At 37.5% G+C, this 19,679-nt stretch overlaps 3 long non-coding RNA genes across 3 annotated transcripts; all 3 read left to right on the top strand.

Moving 5' to 3' along the window:
* The first annotated feature begins 2,490 nt into the window (after positions 1–2,490).
* On the top strand, positions 2,491–3,113 carry LOC145420374 (uncharacterized). Its single transcript, XR_013901679.1, has 2 exons — positions 2,491–2,692; positions 2,776–3,113. It is a non-coding gene; the product is annotated as an uncharacterized LOC145420374 (long non-coding RNA).
* Positions 3,114–5,449: 2,336 nt separating this feature from the next.
* Positions 5,450–8,167, top strand: LOC145420372 (uncharacterized). The gene is made up of 4 exons (XR_013901677.1): positions 5,450–5,589; positions 6,651–6,811; positions 7,268–7,345; positions 7,540–8,167. It is a non-coding gene; the product is annotated as an uncharacterized LOC145420372 (long non-coding RNA).
* Positions 8,168–12,886: 4,719 nt separating this feature from the next.
* On the top strand, positions 12,887–18,533 carry LOC145420590 (uncharacterized). The gene is made up of 5 exons (XR_013901914.1): positions 12,887–13,094; positions 14,351–14,535; positions 15,338–15,414; positions 16,773–16,881; positions 16,984–18,533. It is a non-coding gene; the product is annotated as an uncharacterized LOC145420590 (long non-coding RNA).
* The last annotated feature ends 1,146 nt before the right edge of the window (positions 18,534–19,679 follow it).

A 19,679-nucleotide genomic window follows, 5' to 3' on the forward strand; every position in this document is an offset into this window, starting at 1 on the left:
ATTTATGTGTGACCTTGTTGTATTTTTTAATTATGAAAATGTTTCCTTCCAACTTTTTATTTATATATTTTTTTACAGAAATGGGTGCGCTGAGGATAATGATATTTTTTAACATTAAAGGCTTTGATTTAAAAATCATCAATTAATGTAACATCCATGTCTTTGACTGTGGGAGGAAGCCCACACAGGCACAGGGAGAACATGCAAACCACACAGAAAGGCTCCAGTTGCCCAGGGAATCTGACCCAACATCCCTTTTTTTCTCCCTGTGAACCTGTGGTGTAAACTAATATCTCATACATGGCAGAAACAGTAGAGGCATGATAAACACAAATAGATCCACTATTAACAAAAAGCTCTCTTTAATAAAATATATGATCATGACTTGATCATACAGGTTATTCAAAGGTTTTTTTTATAGTGGCCGAGTCCAGTCCGGTGATTCAGTCACTGAAACGTCTCGGTCGCTTGAGGGTTAAACACAGAACATGAAGGTGTGGAGAAAACTTAAAAATACTCATTTACTCCAGGACGTGACTCTTGACTTACAAAGCTGCAGTTACTCTCTATTTATGTCCTGTAAACATGAGTCCGTCAGTACATCCTACAGCCTTTCTGCGACTCTTATTGCTCTCTGGGTCGCAGGTTCAAATAAATGATTAAACCAGCGTCTGAACATGACTCAAACTTGAGTCTATTTTCATGCATTTAAGGCTCTGTTAGAGCAGCAGGATGCTCTCTGTGGCTCTGACTCTGACTTTCTCTTTTTATTAGACCGTGAGCTCCAGCACAGACGCTCTGTAGTACACAGTAATAATAAAGGATACGTTAATAGCAGGAAAAATGATAGTAAGGGCAGCTTCTTAGTGAGAAACGTCAGGTACAAGAAAAGCTACCGTTGTGACTCTTTGAGGCAAACAAGTAAAGGGCACATTTTGGATTATGTTGTGTGTCAGCTCACTGAATATTTTCTGTGCATACTAACGAGCCTTTGCACACTTTTCACACTGCAGTCTGAACACACACCAAATAACTGAGACCTCAGAGTGAGCAGAAATCAAAGAGTGTTGCTGAGACTGAGAGGCACGTCGTGGACCAGCTGTAGGAACATACAGCGAGATGTTTCCAGAGCAGTGAGTCTCCACAGAGCAGGACGATTGAGCTGCACAGGCTGACGATAAACCACTACTGATCCTCTCATTCCTGCCTACCAGTATTATATTTATACATGATCACGTCTTGTTGTCCGTGCACTCTATATATTTAGGATGTTTGTTTTTCTATTCCTGTTCAAATGTGCCAACGTGAATCACCTGTGCCACACCGACACCCATGCATGAAGAGCACCACATGAACAGGTGAGGAGGAGGAGTGAAGCTCCCCCCGATCACCGCAGCTTCACACAAACTGGTGCTGTTTTTCTACAATTACCTACGACGACGGCGTTGTTTTACTGTTGGATGGTTTTGTTGTCCTGAAGGCGCTGTGGCGGCTCAGTGGCTGTGCGTGTTTGTAGATTCTCATTGTGTTGGGAAGTGAACGTGTTGAATCTGTAAGTGGCTGCTTGTTTCTTACCACAAGAATAACAGCAAAAGAATAAAGTGAGAAAAAAGGACAAATCTGGGTCATGTGTTGTTTTTTATGTGAATGATTTAGGTCAGAGTTGTGTAAATTAATTCACAAGTACAATAGAAAGAAAGAAATTTCATTCCTGAGATTTCAGGGATACAGGACCGTAGCCTACATGTATACATAGCATAGCATAGCATAGCATCTTTATTTATAACGCACTTTACATCCAACAATGTTGACCAAAGTGCTACAAATATAAAACAGAGAGGAAACAGTTTAAATTACATATAAAATATCTTAAAATTAAAAATAATATAATTAATAAGAAACATATTAAGAGACATCAACAAGTCCTGCTGTGCTAAATGCCAAGGTAAATAAATATGTTTTAAGACGTGATTTAAAAACAGATAAGTACATAGTTACATAAGTACAAGAAATGAGCACATACTGTACAGAACAGGAGCGTCTTTATAAAACATGTAGTTCATGGGCCAAAGCCAGAGGATCCGGTCAGGCTCACTGGGTGCTTTTGAAAAATGTGCAAATTATTAAAGTCAGAAAAGCACAAAAACTGTTCCTGTGTGAAAATATATGCAGTTTTAAACTATTTCATCTGAGCTTTTGCATATATGAGCACACCTTTGTGCTTTTGCAGATGTATGAAGTTTAACACAGGTGTAATGAGAGTGTATTGAATTTTGTATGTTGATGTTTAAATATGACTCTTTTCAGAGTGTACATCTTTACCATAACTACTTTTGTCATTTGCCAAAACAGAAAAACAAAGATGACTTTAGTGTTAGTAACATTATTATACTGTGTTTTGTTTTGTTTTTGTCAGGCGACCCAGGATCCCTGAGCAGTTATAGACTTATGTTACTTATGTATTTTTGGTGTTGCTCCCCCTTTTTCTCTATGCTTGTACACATGTGTGTGTGGGTGGCTGTGTGTCTGAGCACTCGTTTATAGGAGCCTTCAGGCCTGGTGGGTGTGGCCCTGCTAGGAGACTGGCCACACCCGAAGCCACGCACCTGCTGCTGATCAGGCCTCGTCGGGGGAGCTACTTAAGAGAGTCTTGGAGCTCCCACCGACGTGGGATCATTCCGTGAGACTCCATGTTAGTCATCCTGTTGAGCTGAGTTAGTATGTGTATGCCCGCGGTTATATGTGTCCTGACGGCTGCGTCTATTGTGTCCCCAGGAGAAGTGTGGAGCGCCAGACAGCAGCCAGCACGAGGAGTGCTGAGACACGGGAGCGGAGAGCACTGAGACACGGACTGGTCACGGAGAGACACGACACGGGAGTCAGGGAAAGCACGGGGATTTATTGTTGTTTTGTTCCATCACTGTAAATAAACGCACTGCTTGTACATAGAGCACCGCGCCTGGGTCCTCCTTCCCCACACCCCCCACGGTTTGCCATGCCAAACCGTGACAGTTTCTTTTACTTCTTTTGGTCTTAATAATCATTGCGTGAAATTCTGACATTATGACAGCCCCATATAAATTTACAAAATGACTGTAATAAACTATTTTCTATACCTTTTTATTCAAACAAACAACAGGAGGACCCGCTTTAATAGATAAAAGAGAAAGGACTAAACTTTATTTAAAAAACAAACAAAAAAAACCCCATCATGGGCCCAACCCACATACTCAACTCTGCTGCTCAACCCACAAATGTATTTTTCTAACAAATGCTGGAACATTTAAGGGGAAATAAACAGGCCTTCCAATGTTATAAGATTTATTGCCAAGAAGCATTGTTACAACAACGGAATAAGCATACAAACACAAATTTCCTTACTTTCTGTGTCAACTTTATATTTTTTACTGATTCTCATCATTGGGAAGATGGTATGTTTGTACTGATTGTTTTCTTATTTGGAGCACTATCTGGAGTATAAATTACCACTGTGGTGGACTGCCATAAATGGACCTGAAGGTACTTCAGTAGAGATGGACCGATCCGATATTACGTATCGGTATCGGTCCGATACTGACCTAAATTACTGGATCGGATATCGGCGAGAAATAAAAAATGTAATCCGATCCATTAAATATCAAAAAAGCACCTCACAAAACTTGCGACATGGCGTAACTCGTCTCATAACCGTAGCACGTCGGAGCAGTGTGGTCACGTGATACAGCGGCTGTGTGTATTTGTAGTCTCGCTACCAAACCAGCATTTCATCTCCGAGGAAGTTATCCCAGAGAGAAGTAAAGCAAGTGTGTAAGTTCCTCTCTGAATGTTTGTAAAGCATTCCCACGTTAAGCTTAACAACTGATATATGGAGCAAGTGCCTCTCTCTCTCTCTCTCTCTCTCTGTCTCTGTCTCTCTCTCTCTCCTGCCGCTACTTCATGAAACTGCTTAATGATCAGCTGATCGGCTTTTCTGTCGCGAGTCCGTCTGTCTTGTTTGTTTTTGGCCCACTTTGCACCAGAAAGAGGAAACCAGCGGCTGAACAACAGCAGCACGTTTAAGCTTGATAAGCTGTTGTTAGAATTTATTTAATATTACTTTCTACTCGAGGATCTTTTTCTACGTAGCTGACGGCTGGTAACTGTGCAGGGGCGGATCTAGCAAAGTTTAGCCAGGGGGGCCGATAGGGCATTAACAGGGAAAAGGGGGCACAAAGACATACTTTTCTTTCTTATTCTCATTTAAAATGTCTAGCTTTTAATAAATAATTATCTGAATCTTACACCCAAAGTTTTAATCTGATGTAAAATGTATAGAAGTCCATTACTGTATATAGTAACTGTTAAGTCTAATATACCCTAGTAAGCTATAGTACTTTTTCCTTTGGGAAAGTACCATCTGTGCAGTCTGCAATTCTGTTGAAGAAAGATGTTGAATCTATTTAATTATTCTTGAAAAAATAATTTATTTCTGTGCATTTTTTTTTCACACTGCATCAAATTAAAGTTGATTACATCGATTAAGCATCACAAAGTGGAGGGTGGAGGGTGGTTCCCTATTTTTTATTTTTTTTTGCTGGTAGTTTGCAACCCTATTAGTTAGGTTGCTTAATATTTCTGCTAAGTACTCTTTAAAATACCAGAATAGGAAGGATGGAGCAGGTTTAAGTTTATTAGATTGATCAGTGTTGCTGAACTATGAAATATTTTGGGCGCAGTGTACTTTTTACACACAGGTATAACAGAATAGCTTTAGTGCTGTTGTTTATTTAAACTTGACTATGAACTTATACAAAATGCAGCAAGATATTTAAAAAAACAGTTTTGTTGATTAAAAAACACTATATCGGATTCATATCGGTATCGGCAGATATCCAAATTCATGATATCGGTATCGGTATCGGACATAAAAAAGTGGTATCGTGCCATCTCTATACTTCAGTATCCACAAATGTGCTTCAGAGGACAGAGCTCAAGGCAGATTGTCTTCAAGTACACACAGAGTCAAAGTATGGGTCTATATTTAGTCTTTTAGTTCTACCTGCTGTGACATAACATGTGACAGGAGTCCTCACCCAAATTGCTGCACAGTGCCATCCAAGTATGTGTGAACAATAACTTATGGGGTCGGCATGCAACACACTGGAACAGAAACAACATTTACATGGAGATATGTAGAAATGGCATCCAATAATACTAGTCAATCTACCTGTTGTATGGCTGTCTGATCACATTCATCTCACAACCAAACATCAACAAAAAGACAAGTTTATATGCTTTCACTTTTCTGTTCTAGCCTTAATGTCTGAATACATGTTGGTTTTCTGTAAATCTCAGTAAAGAAAATATTTTAATGGTTGAAATTCACTCTTAGTGTTGAACATCAGACACACTTTTTCATTTCGAAGTTGTTTTGCACATCAGTGTGTTGTATGTAAACCTGATAAACTGCATTCTGCCATCATGACAGCATTGGCGTCATCAGCTGATATATAAAGATGTCCTGTTGTTGAGTCAGATACAACACAGTCGCACCTGAGCCAGGACGCCCAATCTCCTTTGTGTCATTTTTAGGTGAAGTTAATTCAACTGGTGAGTCAGACCTATCAAAACATCTGTTTTAAAAGTAGAATTACTGATTTTGGATTTTGAAAAAGTATTGGATTGTAATAACTCAGTGTGAGAATATTTATAGAAGTAAAAGTCCTGAAATCAGAATCATGTTGTTGCCTGACTAAGAGCTTCATCATGAGCAGATTATCAAAGGTATCAAAGGCGTTAGTATACCATTTGTAAATCTTGCTACCCTACATGTTGAAATGAACAGCTTTTGGGGCTGTTGGGCCTTTAAATCCTTGTAGCTTAGTTTTTTTTGTAGCTTGGTTGGATGGTTGAAGTGAGTGAAGAAGAAAAAGCTATTTGGATAAATTCAGAATTTAGTTTTGTGCTATAAATCTGTGCAATGTGTGTAACACTGAGTAATGCTGTGTCATACTAATGGGCCATGTTGTCGAAGCTTCTCATGTTTTCTAAAGCTTGAACATCAGACATAAGTTTCCTTTTGGGAGGTGTTTGTACATGGGTGTGTTGTACGTAAACCTGATAAACTGCATCCTGCCATCTTAACAGCATTGGCGTCGTCAGCTTGCTGTCAGGTGATAGAATATATAAAGATGGACCATCGCAGATTCAGAAATAACACACAGCGAGGGTGTCCAATATCTTTGGCACCATTTTAGGGTAAAATTGCTGAAGCTTTTCATGTCTTCAAAAGTTCAAATGTCTGACAGACACCAATTTTGGATTATAATGAGAAACTGAAGAAGCCATTTATTCTAAAAAAAATTATTTTTTAGAATAAAATATTTTTTGTAGTATTTACATGTAAAACAGTCACATAAATCACAAAAGTCACATAATTCACTGATGCTCATTTCTACTCTCAGTTTATGTTACTCTTACAGTGTTATTACTCTTACACCACATTAGTGTTATTGTTGACTGCATTGTTTTTAATAAATAATACTTTTGCACCTTTCAGAGATAGATACTTTGATTATATGTCTGTGATCTTTCTGGCATTGTTTACTTTTGGTGTCACTCTTCTGTTTTCACAAATGGATTTTTAAATCCAAATCCTCAATACATTTCAGCTTGGGAAACACATCCATCCATCCAGTTCAGAGTCACAGGAGCACTCTGTCACTATCCCAACCGCGCTCTTTGACTTTGAGGACTGTGACGAGGCTGAGAAAGCAACACAGCAGAGACCTGCGCATCTGCAATTCAGAACCTGTAGAGGAAACATCACCGAGTAAGTAAAGGTTCTCACGTCCACGACTTAATGGTCACTATTTGGCCTAATGTATACTGAAGCTACATCATTAACCCAATGACACATTTCCACAAGTCTTTGTCCATCTGCATGAGCTAATAAATGTTCCAAAAATGTTATTGAACCTTACAGGAAACCTTATGCAAGGTGCAAGTAAATAAAAAGAAAGTACTGATGAATGAATAGATCAGAGGGAGGGGTGCAAGAACAACTAAGCCAAAGCCATTACTATTGTTCATGCGCTTTCAATAGCTCGCTTGAACGTTTAGATGACTCATTGTCATGTCATTGATTCTAGCTGCTCATTTCCTGATATTACAATTGAAAAGTAAGCAGTAAAAAAACAATCTAACAAAAAGACACAAGATTTTTTAACATGTATTCATGTATACACCACATTTAACTCCAAATAACCAAAATGTTTCTATCCTCCAGGTGAACCGAACCCACAGAGCTCCACAGCTAAAAGGCAAGCATCAAGTTAGAGTCTCTGAACATCAACACTACCTTCAGGTTAGTTTACTGTCAGTCAGATTATAAAATAAGCCACTACTTTGACTGAGAACAAACTTTAACTAGGCTGACAACGAGTTAACATATGTTTGATCACCTGGGTTCTCCATATCTTACATGACAATTTAGCTCAGCACTCATCTAACAATGTTTCAGTGCATTGTTGTAATAACTGTACTGTGTTTGTGTTGCAGACTGAGCATTGACCAGGACAACACAGATAATCAGGCCTAACAACAGCAGAGGAACGTCACCATGGCTCATTTAGAACCCACAACTGAAAACTTGCGTATAGCTCATCTGAACATATGCAGCCTTAGATATAAGATTCCTTACATTCACTTCTTTTTAACACGTTATGAAATACACGTGCTAGCTCTCACTGAAACTCATTTAGGCACAAGAATTAAAGACTCTGAACTAAAAATAGATAATTACAAGTTGTACAGATGCGATAGAAAACATAATAATAGTAACTGGTATCGAGGTGGTGTAGCTCTCTATGTTCAAGATCACATTCCAGTTAAGAGACACGTTTTCTCAAATCTGTCTAATATAGAAATTATCTGGGCTGACATTTACCTGCCACATACCAAACCAGTTTTAATAGGATGTTGTTATATATCAAAAAAATCCGATTATAAGTATCTTGAAGGCATGGAGATATCAGAGAGAGACCGAACAGAAAAAGACATTCTCTTGTTGGGTGACTTTAACAAGAATTGGGCTGAAACCAAAACAAAAAAAAAACCAAATGGAAAAAAAAAACAAAAGGGCAAAAAAACAAAAGAAAAAAAAGAAATTGAGTCTTTTTCTGAAAGATGTGGCCTAAAACAGATTGTAAACTGTCCTACCAGAGAAGAAAACTGTATTGATCACATCTACACAAATATTCCAGAACTTTGTCACACTCCTCGGTCAATTGTCACAGGCTGTAGTGATCATAATCTTGTTTATGTTGATGTAACAGAAAAAAAAGTACCCCAAAGAATAAGCATTCAGAGGTCATACTCTGAGTTTGATCAAAACAGTTTCATTCAGGAAATTCAGAGAACATCATGGAGTGAGGTAATGGAAGAAAAAAAACCTGAGAAGGCTTTATCCAGGTTTATTGAAATCTTTATGCCAATAGCAGACAAGCATGCTCCATTAAAGAAGATTACAACCAAGGATCATCCTAATCCGTGGTGGTGGAATGACGACTTAATACAGTTAATACAAAAGAGAGATGAAGAGGGCTTCACAAGTAAAGAAGATCAAAAGAAGATTTCAAAGATGTTCAAAGACATAAAGGAGACATTTCTCTTTAAATCTGAGGAGGCACCTAAGGATCCAACAAACATGTTAAATGTGTTTTTTCTGTATTATAATGATGAGCGTGCCCAACAAAGGCAGGAAGACCTGCCTTTGTTGGGGTCGAGTGAATCTAGGCTCAATTTTGAGATAGTTAACGACAGCAAAATTGAAGATTTGTTAAAGTCACTCCCGGGGTCTTTGACTCCTGGTACAGATGAAATAGATGCTAGACTGCTAAAAGTTACTGCTCGGTACATCTCTGCTCCCATACGCCACATTATGAACCGTTGCATTGACTGTGGTGAGTTTCCATCTCAGTGGAAGAATTCCAAAATATTACTAGCTTCACAGAGCGGAAACGCTGATTTCAGGCCAAAACATGTCCTTCCTGTTTTAAGTCAGATCCTGGAGAAAATTCTGGTGGAGCAGATGAGGAAGCACTTTACTAACAATAATCTGTTTGCTCAGCATCAAAAAACTCTTCACGAAATGACACAAGACTTGCCTACAGAACCTAACAATGGTGCAGAAGGAGCTCAAAGAATTCAAGAAATCAAAGAAGGATTAAATTCCTTCCTTGACACAATCAGTCCTGAAATGCTGATTGACAATTTAAAATCAAATAACTTCTCACAAGAGGCTGTTACTATGATGAAAAGCTTTCTCTCTGACAGAAGACAGAAAGTGTACTACAACAGCTGCCCTTCTCACTGGAGAAAAGACTGTGGGCTTCCACAAGGAAGTTGCCTGGCTTACTTCCTGTTCTCTGTTTATACAAATGACCTGAAACACCTTTTTAATCATATCTTCAGTTGTTATGGAAGGCAGTTACTTCATAATACATCATTCAGCTGATACCTATGAGGAGTTAAAGAATATGTGGAGAAATGAATCACAAGCCCTGAGTCACTGGATAAAACAAAACAAGGTGGCCAAATTTATCCAGGAGGTAATTGATATTCATCAACTCCTCAGATCAACACTGCACTTGAATGTGAATCAATTTTTTCACATCCAATTTTTAGAAGTTGTAATGCAAAACGAGCATATCTGCAAGAAAATAAAAAACTGCTTTGGTATGATCAGGTAATGTTCTGTCTCAGGGGAGGTGGGTCATTTTATTCTTTCATTAGTGCTCTCTCAATAATAGGACTGACGCCGATGTACCATCCATTGCTGACCACACACACCTTGGTTTTCAAGTTGCTTTTGCTAGGATGTATGTTTGAGTTATGGTTTGCTGAGCATTTTGATGTTAGCTTAGGTTATGACAATCACTTTGTGAGTGTCTCCTTGTTCATGCTATGACTCATGTTTTTGTGTTTTGTTTTGTTTTTTCACTATTTAACCCATCAACACAAATAGTTTGTAAATGAGTGAATTTTTATTTTCTGTTTTTCTGATGTTGGCATTAGAGATGGCACGATACCACTTTTTTATGTCCGATACCGATACCGATATCATGAATTTGGATATCTGCCGATACCGATATGAATCCGATATAGTGTTTTTTAATCAACAAAACTGTTTTTTTAAATATCTTGCTGCATTTTGTATAAGTTCATAGTCAAGTTTAAATAAACAACAGCACTAAAGCTATTCTGTTATACCTGTGTGTAAAAAGTACACTGCGCCCAAAATATTTCATAGTTCAGCAACACTGATCAATCTAATAAACTTAAACCTGCTCCATCCTTCCTATTCTGGTATTTTAAAGAGTACTTAGCAGAAATATTAAGCAACCTAACTAATAGGGTTGCAAACTACCAGCAAAAAAAAATAAAAAATAGGGAACCACCCTCCACCCTCCACTTTGTGATGCTTAATCGATGTAATCAACTTTAATTTGATGCAGTGTGAAAAAAAAATGCACAGAAATAAATTATTTTTTCAAGAATAATTAAATAGATTCAACATCTTTCTTCAACAGAATTGCAGACTGCACAGATGGTACTTTCCCAAAGGAAAAAGTACTATAGCTTACTAGGGTATATTAGACTTAACAGTTACTATATACAGTAATGGACTTCTATACATTTTACATCAGATTAAAACTTTGGGTGTAAGATTCAGATAATTATTTATTAAAAGCTAGACATTTTAAATGAGAATAAGAAAGAAAAGTATGTCTTTGTGCCCCCTTTTCCCTGTTAATGCCCTATCGGCCCCCCTGGCTAAACTTTGCTAGATCCGCCCCTGCACAGTTACCAGCCGTCAGCTACGTAGAAAAAGATCCTCGAGTAGAAAGTAATATTAAATAAATTCTAACAACAGCTTATCAAGCTTAAACGTGCTGCTGTTGTTCAGCCGCTGGTTTCCTCTTTCTGGTGCAAAGTGGGCCAAAAACAAACAAGACAGACGGACTCGCGACAGAAAAGCCGATCAGCTGATCATTAAGCAGTTTCATGAAGTAGCAGCAGGAGAGAGAGAGAGACAGAGACAGAGAGAGAGAGAGAGAGAGAGAGGCACTTGCTCCATATATCAGTTGTTAAGCTTAACGTGGGAATGCTTTACAAACATTCAGAGAGGAACTTACACACTTGCTTTACTTCTCTCTGGGATAACTTCCTCGGAGATGAAATGCTGGTTTGGTAGCGAGACTACAAATACACACAGCCGCTGTATCACGTGACCACACTGCTCCGACGTGCTACGGTTATGAGAGGAGTTACGCCATGTCGCAAGTTTTGTGAGGTGCTTTTTTGATATTTAATGGATCGGATTACATTTTTTATTTCTCGCCGATATCCGATCCAGTAATTTAGGTCAGTATCGGACCGATACCGATACGTAATATCGGATCGGTCCATCTCTAGTTGGCATACTTGGGTTTGTAAAAGTTATTTTTTTCAGGTTTCAGCTAAACTGTGGTTTCTTTTTCTCTGTAGTTTTGTTTTGTTTTTTTGTTTTCTCTGAACTCCATTCATGGTCTGTAAACTGGCAATAAAGGATTTAAAACTTGTCCAATGATTACACGAGTTGTATTCTTCTAGAACTTAACATCATCCACGCATCCAACAATGGCTCAGAATTTTAAAACAGAGAAGTATTAGGAATATTTGGTTTTTAGTTCATGGTATTTGAATATGCACAACGAAATGACATTTTGATCCAGCTAGCAGGGATATCAGGTGCAAAAGCAGGTTGGGTTAAGTGTGCATTTATTAAGAAAAAGTAATACGGAACATTAATAATTATTTCCCCAGGAAATGCTAATTATCAGTTATAAAATTGCTGATAGTTCACAGAGAAGCAAAGTTGAGTACTCAATTAGAGCATATAGCTTGACATATGTAAATCTGAAAGTAAGTGTGATTATCTTTGTGAAGTTTGCAGGCAAAACCAAATCCTACAGCTACGTTGGATTGGTTGAGAAGGTTGATGGTGCTGACACTGGTGCAAAGTTTTTAAGGTGATGTAGTAATAGGCCTGTGAATGGAAAGCCCATCTTCACTCTCAAAGAAAATGATGACAGCGACATCCCAAGAGAAGATGCACATAAAGAAATAACTACCCACACCACAAAACTTGGTGGTACAGCCAGAAGGGAGCAGTGGGGAAAATCAACAAGTTCATGCGGTGCTAGGCCTTGTTTAAGAAAAGGGACTTTTAATGTCAGAACTGGCTTTTATAAAATTGGTCTTTGACGTTTGACGTTGTAAAATAACTTTAAATAAACCTTGGATGAGTAGTTTGGTGTTAAATTTGTCTAGCTTTTATATAGCATTACAGTTTCTGATTTAAAAATATACTGTTTTGCTTTAATAATCAGTGGCACAATTAACCCAGTGTATTCTCTCCAAAGGCACAACTTACACACTAGGGGCAAGTTGTGCCACAAGACCACTTTTTTCAGAAAGCAATATTTCTTAAAAACTATATTTCAAATCCAAAGTGATTGTTCCCAGGGATGCACGACATCCTGATATATATTTATATATTTTAGTTGGGAGCATTACTGTCATGGCCTCCCATTAAAGTCACTTTAAGTTAAAAGCTGACACAACTCACCCCACTCTCCCCAGTATGTCTTTCTGTATTGTTTTCTGCCATTTTAACAACACTGACATGACTGAGTCAGATACAACACAGACTTACCTGAGCCAGGACATCCTATCTCCTTCACACCATTTTTAGGTAAATTTTGTTCAACTGGTGAAGACTCATGAAAAGGCAAAATATTTGTTTTATTTCTGTGTAGATGTATTGATTTTGGACTTGGAAATACTCTGATTCTTGGTGCCATGTTCTCGAAGCTTCTTGTGTTTTCTAAAGCTCAAACGTCAGACACACTTTTCAATTTGGGAGGCGTTTGTACGTCAAACTACGTCATATGTAAACCTGACAAACTACATAAAGATGCCGTGTAGTTGAGTCAGATACAATACAGACGCACCCAAGACAGGACGTCCAATCTCCTTTGTGCCATTTTTAGGTGAAGTTAATTCGACTGGTGAGTCAAAACTATCAAAACATTTGTTTTATAAGTAGAATTACTGATTTTTGACTGTGAAGAAGTGTTGGATTGTAATCATTCACTGTGAGAACATTTATAGAAGTAAAAGTCCTGAAATCAGAATCATGTTGTTGCCTTAAAGGTTCATCATGAACAGAGTATCAAAGCTATCAAAGGCGTCAGTATACCTTTTGTAAATCTTGGTACCTTACATGTTGTAATGAACAGCTTTTGGGGCTGTTGGGCCTTTAAATCCTTCTAATCAAATGTAGTTTAGTTTTTTTATCTAGCTTGTCAATGACTGGATGAGTGAAGAAGAAAAGGTTATTTGGATACATTTAGAATTTAGTTTTGTGTCATTGCACAAATCTGTGCCATGGAAAGGAAAAGGTACGTCTGGTGTTCAAGCTTTAGAAAACAAGAGAGGCTTCGAGAACATGCCGCCCTAGTATGACACAGCAATCTGCTCAGTTACTCAGTGTAATACTGTAGGCAAATTTGTGCGTGGTGCAAATTGCTGTACATAACAAAGTGTTGAGTAAGGCAGATTGCTGTGTCATACTAGGGCAGCATGTTCTCGAAGTCTGTCGTGTTTTCTAAAGTTTGAACGTCAGACATACCTTTCCTTTTTGGGAGGTGTTTGCACATCAGTTTGTTATATGTAAACTTGATAAACTGCATTTTGCCATCATATCAGCAGTGGTGTCATCACCTTGCAGTCAGTTGATAGAATATATAAAGATGCCCTGTAGCAGATTCAGAAATAACACAGAGCGAGGACAACCGATCTCTTTGGCACCATTTCAGGATAAAATTCTTAAAGCTTCTCGTGTCTTCTAAAGTTCAAATGTCAGACACACAACCTCTTTGGATTTTTCTCTAATTGTCATCATTTTAAAGAAAAACTGAAGAAGCAATTTATTTTAAAACAGATTTTTTAAAATTATTTTTTAATGTAAAACAGTAGATTGAAAGTCACATGATTCACTGAGGCTCATGTCTACTCTCAGTTTACATTACTCCCTGTATCACTATTATTCTTTTTATCACTCGCACAGCGTTATTTTATTATTCCTAGTACCACATTAGTCTTTTTGTTGACTGCACTGTTCTTGATAAATAATAACTTTTTATAGTTCAGAGTTTGATACTTTGATTGTATGTCTGTGGTCTTTCTGGCATTGATTACCTTTGGTGTCAAACTTCTGTTCTCACAAATGGACTTTTTAATCCAAACCCTCCATGCTTTTCAGCCTGGCAAACACATCCATCCATCCATCCATCCATCCAGCCAGCCAGCCAGCTCAGAGTCACAGGAGCACTCTCTGCCTATCTTAACTGTGATCTCCGACTTTGGGGACTGTGACGAGTCTGAGCAAGCAACACAGCAGAGAGCTGCGCATCTGCAGTTCAGAGCCTGTAGAACAAACATCACTGAGTAAGTAAAGATTCTCATGTCCACAATGTAATGGTTACTGTTTGGCCTAATGTAGACTGAAGCTATGTTCTTAACCCTTTGACACATTTCCACAAGTCTTTCTACATCTGCACAAGCTGATACATGTATCAGATTGCAAAAACTTTATTAATCCTTACAGGTAACTGACTTTATGCAAGGTGCAAATAAATAAAAAGAAAGTACTGATGAATGAAGAGATCAAAGGGAGGGTTGCAAGAACAACTAAGCCAAATGGCTGCTTTCCATTCAGAGGAATGTAGCCACTGCTATTATTCCTGCGCTGCAATAGCTCGCTTGAACATTTAGTTGACTCATTGTCATGTGATTGATCCTAGCTGCTTGGTTTTTGAAGTAACAATAGAAAAGTAAACTGAAAAAAAAAAATCCATTAAAAATACACATGTTAAATTGCACTTTAAATTTCTTGTATGACAAGGACTGTGTCAGAAATAAATTCTTACTTCTCCATTCATTGCACTGTTATGGGCTAACAAAAGAGTCTTTAGTAGCATCAAAAGACACCACAAGCCTATCTTTCTTCCACTCCAGCTATATATATATATAATATCAGTCTATGATTCTATATTTTATTTAAGCCTAAATAAGTGGGGTTATTTCTATCTCTACAAGAATCACCAACAACTCAAAACACTTTGTCAGAGATAACATCACAGCTTCATTGCTTCTCAATGACTCTCCTCTGTGACAAAACAGCATAGTACATATTTACATCTATACACCACATGTGACTCCAAATAACCAGAATATTTCTAACCTCCAGGTAAACTGAACCGATAGAAGCTCCAGAGCTAAAAGACAAGCTTCAAGTTAGTCTCTGAACATCGACACAACCTTCAGGTGAGTTTACTGTCAGTCAGATTATAAAATGAACCACTCTCAGTGCGCCCCAGGGTAGCTGTGACTACAATGTAGCTTGCCATCACCAGTGTGTGAATGTGTGTGTGAATGGGTAGATGACTGAATGTGTAAAGCGCTTTGGGGTCCTTACGGACTAGTAAAGCGCTATACAAATACAGGCCATTTACCATTTACTAGTTTGACTCAAAACAAACTTAAACATGAGGGACAAATCAAAAGAACACCTTTAGCGGACATAATGGCATGCTCCTGATGAGATGAGGGATGGTTTGAAAATGTCTCAGTGTTAGTTTTAGTCTTTTCAATAAAGTTTTTGTATCTTTTATTATTGTGTGGAGGTCATCTGTCAGAGGGCAGTTTTAGGAAAATCAGTAAATGTATTACAATAAAAACCATAGCTCCACACCTAAAAGGCAAGCATCAAGTTAGAGTCTCTGAACATCAACACTACCTTCAGGTTAGTTTACTGTCAGTCAGATTATAAAATAAGCCACTAGTTTGGCTGAGAACAAACTTTAACTAAGCTGACAAATCAAAAGAAGACCTTTAGCAGACATTAGGGCAAGGAAGGTATCCAGCAGCATTATTATAGTTTTATATTTTCCAATTAGTTTTTTTTTACATTTCAAGTTTTTGGTTTTAATTTAGTTCACTTCACTTAGTTTGAAAATGTTCCAGTTTTAGTTTTGCACTTTTCAATTAATATTTGTATCTTTTATTATTGTGTGGAGGTCATCTGTCAGAGGCCAGCTTTAGGAAAATCTGTAAATGTATTACAATAAAAACCATAAACCTTTTGAAAGCAGTTGACTTAGTGTTGTAGACATCCACAGTGTTAATAAACAAGTTGATCAATTACTCAGCAATATGATATGATATGATATGATTTTATTGGATTTTTTTTTTTTTTACCAGACTAACTTTTACTAACAATAATCTTTTTTACATCAAGTTTTAGATTATATTTTCGTTTTAGTTAACTATAATAACTTTGGTGTTCAGGGAGCTCTACTCCCAGATCTACATCCAAAATAAATTCAAACTTGTACCCATTGCACCCAATTATTGTTTTTCCAAGTCATTAAAGATCCATGCTGTACAATCATTCCACCCTGGAATCAAACAGATGAAAGAAGTCATTAAAATCCCCAAATTACCATGACATTCATGCCCATGATGAGTGTATATAAACTTCTGATGACAATTACTTAATATATATTTGATCACCTGGGTTCTCTGGATCTTAGGTGATGATTTATCATGATTTAGATTACGTGAATTCATCTAACAATGTTTCAGTGCTTTGTTGTAATAACTGTGCTGTGTGTGTGTTGCAGACAGAGCATTGATCAGGAGTGGACAACACAGGCAATCAGGCCCATCAACAGTTGAGGAAGAGGAAAGCTCTGAATCATCTGCTTAAGAGGACAAACCAAGACCTCAGAGGTGCTTCTATCTGTCTGTTTAAGCCATGGCCAATTTAAGTCCCACAGCTGTAAACTTGTTTCAGTTCATTGTTATAATAACTGTGCTGTGTTTGTCTTGCAGACTGAGTGTTGACCAGGACAACACAGATAATCAGGCCTGATAACAGGAGAGGAACATGGCTGATTTGGATCCCACAACTGAAAACTTGCGCATGGCTCATCTGAACATATGCAGCCTTAGACATAAGATTCCTGACATTCACCGCTTTTTAACACGTTATAAAATACACGTGCTAGCTCTCACTGAAACTCATTTAGGCACAACTGTTAGAAACTCTGAACTAAAAATAGATAATTACAAGTTGTACAGAAAGGATGGAAAAAAGAAAAACAAAGGAAAAAGGGATCGGGGTGGTGTAGCTCTCTATGTTCAAGATCACATTAGCAAACACATTAAGAAACAGTTTGTTTCAAATCTGCCTAATATAGATCTGATCTGGGCTGTCATTAACCTGCCACATACCAAACCAGTTTTCATAGGATGTTGTTACATATCAGAAAAATCTGATTATAAATATCTTGAAGGTATCAAGATATCAGAGAAAGACCGAACAGGAAGACACATTTTCCTGCTGGGTGACTTTAACATGAATTGGTACTTAGAAAAAGATAGAAACAACATTGAGTCTTTTTCTAAAAGGTGTGGTTTAAAACAGGTTGTAAACTGTCCCACCAGGTTAGAAAACTGTATTGATCACATCTACACAAATATTCCAGAGCTTTATGACTCACCATGGTCAGTTGTCACAGGCTGTAGTGATCATAATCTTGTTATTGTTGATGTAGAAAAAATAAAAGTACCCCAAAGAATAACCATTAGGGATCCTAAACCCTGGTGGTGGGATGAAGATTTAATATATTCAATAAAGGAAAGAGATGATGTAAAAAGGGATTCAACTATAGTAAAAGAAAATAAAGAAAGTGACACAAAAAAAGCAAAGAGCTTACGCAAAAAGATTTTAGATAAGTTCAAAAACATAAAGAAATATTTTCCCCAAATTCAACCAGAAGATATCTGATATTCATCAACTTCTCAGATCCACATTGCAATTGAATGTGAATCAATTTAATCACATCAAATTCTTAGGAGTTATAATACTGAACCAGCATGTTTCCTGTCAGACATCTGCAAGAAAATAAAAAAAACTGTTTTGGTATGATCAGGTAATGTTCTGTCTCAGGGGATCTGGGTCATTTTGTTCTTTCATTAGTGCTCTCTCAATTGTAGGACTGAGGCCTCTGTGTCATCCATTGCTGACCACACACACCTTGGTTTTCAAGTTGCTTTTGTCAGGATGTATGTTTGAGTTATAGTTTGCTGAGCATTTTGATGTTAGCTTAGGTTATGACAATCACTTTCTGAGTATCTCCTTGTTAATGCTATGACTCATGTTTTTTTTCTTTTCACTATTTAATGCATCAACAGAAATAGTTTTTAAATGACTAATTTTTTGATTTGTGTTTTTCTGGTGTTGGCATACTGGAATAAGTTATTTTTGTCAGGTTTCATCTATACTGTGGTTTCTTTTTCTCTGTAGTTTTGTTTTGTTTTTTTGTTTTCTCTGAACTCCATTCATGGTCTGTAAACTGGCAATAAAGGATTTAAAACTAGGGCTGGGTATTGTCACTGATTTCTAGAATCGGCTCAATTCCAATTCACAAGGTTCAATTCAATTTGAATCGGGGAAATTTTCCCTCAGCCTGTCAGAAATATTATAATTCTGATCATTTATCAGTACATATCCATATTGTTATATCTATGAAAAGAAAGCTGACACTTGTGAGACTATCAGAGGTGTATGCGTCACAGCAGATGCCTTTTTGTCAAATTAACTGAGCATAAAACACAAAAAAGCACGAAGGAGATTTTCCTGGCCTGGCTTTTTATAGCAGATAATCACCTTTAAAAATATTCTGCAATAGAACAAATATGGAAGAAAACCATGAATCAACATATGAACATTACCTGATGCTGCTGAAGTGAAGCGCATCAAAGTTACAGAATCTTAATTAGAGACACAGCTATGCATTTTGCAATTTCACATGATTTTAAAAAGTTTAAATTTCTTCAGTATTGAACAGCAGAAATGAGTCTTTCTTATTGTAAGTCAGTAAAAATTAAAAATTAAAAAAACAACAACAACAACAAAACAGAGGCCGACAGGGCTGTACATAACAGTAGACTGGTGGGTAATAAGCAAGCGGATAATGCAGAAAACAGAGATTTTTAGATGGAAAACTACCCTTGAAGTAGGGGAGACCAGGGATAGTTGTAACATTCCTGACATTTTTGGCTGTAGCTTTGAGCTCTTTTAAGGTAGTGGATTCAAAATGCAATGCAAAGTTTTTACATGTCTCTATGAAATAGTAGAGCTATTTTTTTCTGCAACGCAGTTACTAATTGCATGGTATGGTCTCAAACACAAAGAGAGAAATGTGACAATCAACCCCATGGTCTGGGTTATGTAATCATGTAATCTTTTTTATTCTACACCTGAATGCACTTATAAGAACTGATGTAGCTACAGCTAATATCTGAACATTATAATGAAGCTGAAAAAATGTAGTTGTGCACCAGCTTCATCAACTGCACTGTATGTGTTTGTGTCAAGTTTTTAATCACTATCAGAATCACAGTGATGACAGATGTATGGCACCCTTTGAGTGCAGGCCTCACGAGCCCACAGAGTACAGGTCAGGCACTTAACCCAAGCTTCTGGGGGAATGTAAGCATCGCAATTCCATTGCTCTTGCAGA

The sequence above is a fragment of the Astatotilapia calliptera genome, chromosome 15 (genome assembly GCF_964374335.1).
Source record: "Astatotilapia calliptera chromosome 15, fAstCal68.1, whole genome shotgun sequence".
NCBI classification, from domain to species: domain Eukaryota; kingdom Metazoa; phylum Chordata; class Actinopteri; order Cichliformes; family Cichlidae; genus Astatotilapia; species Astatotilapia calliptera.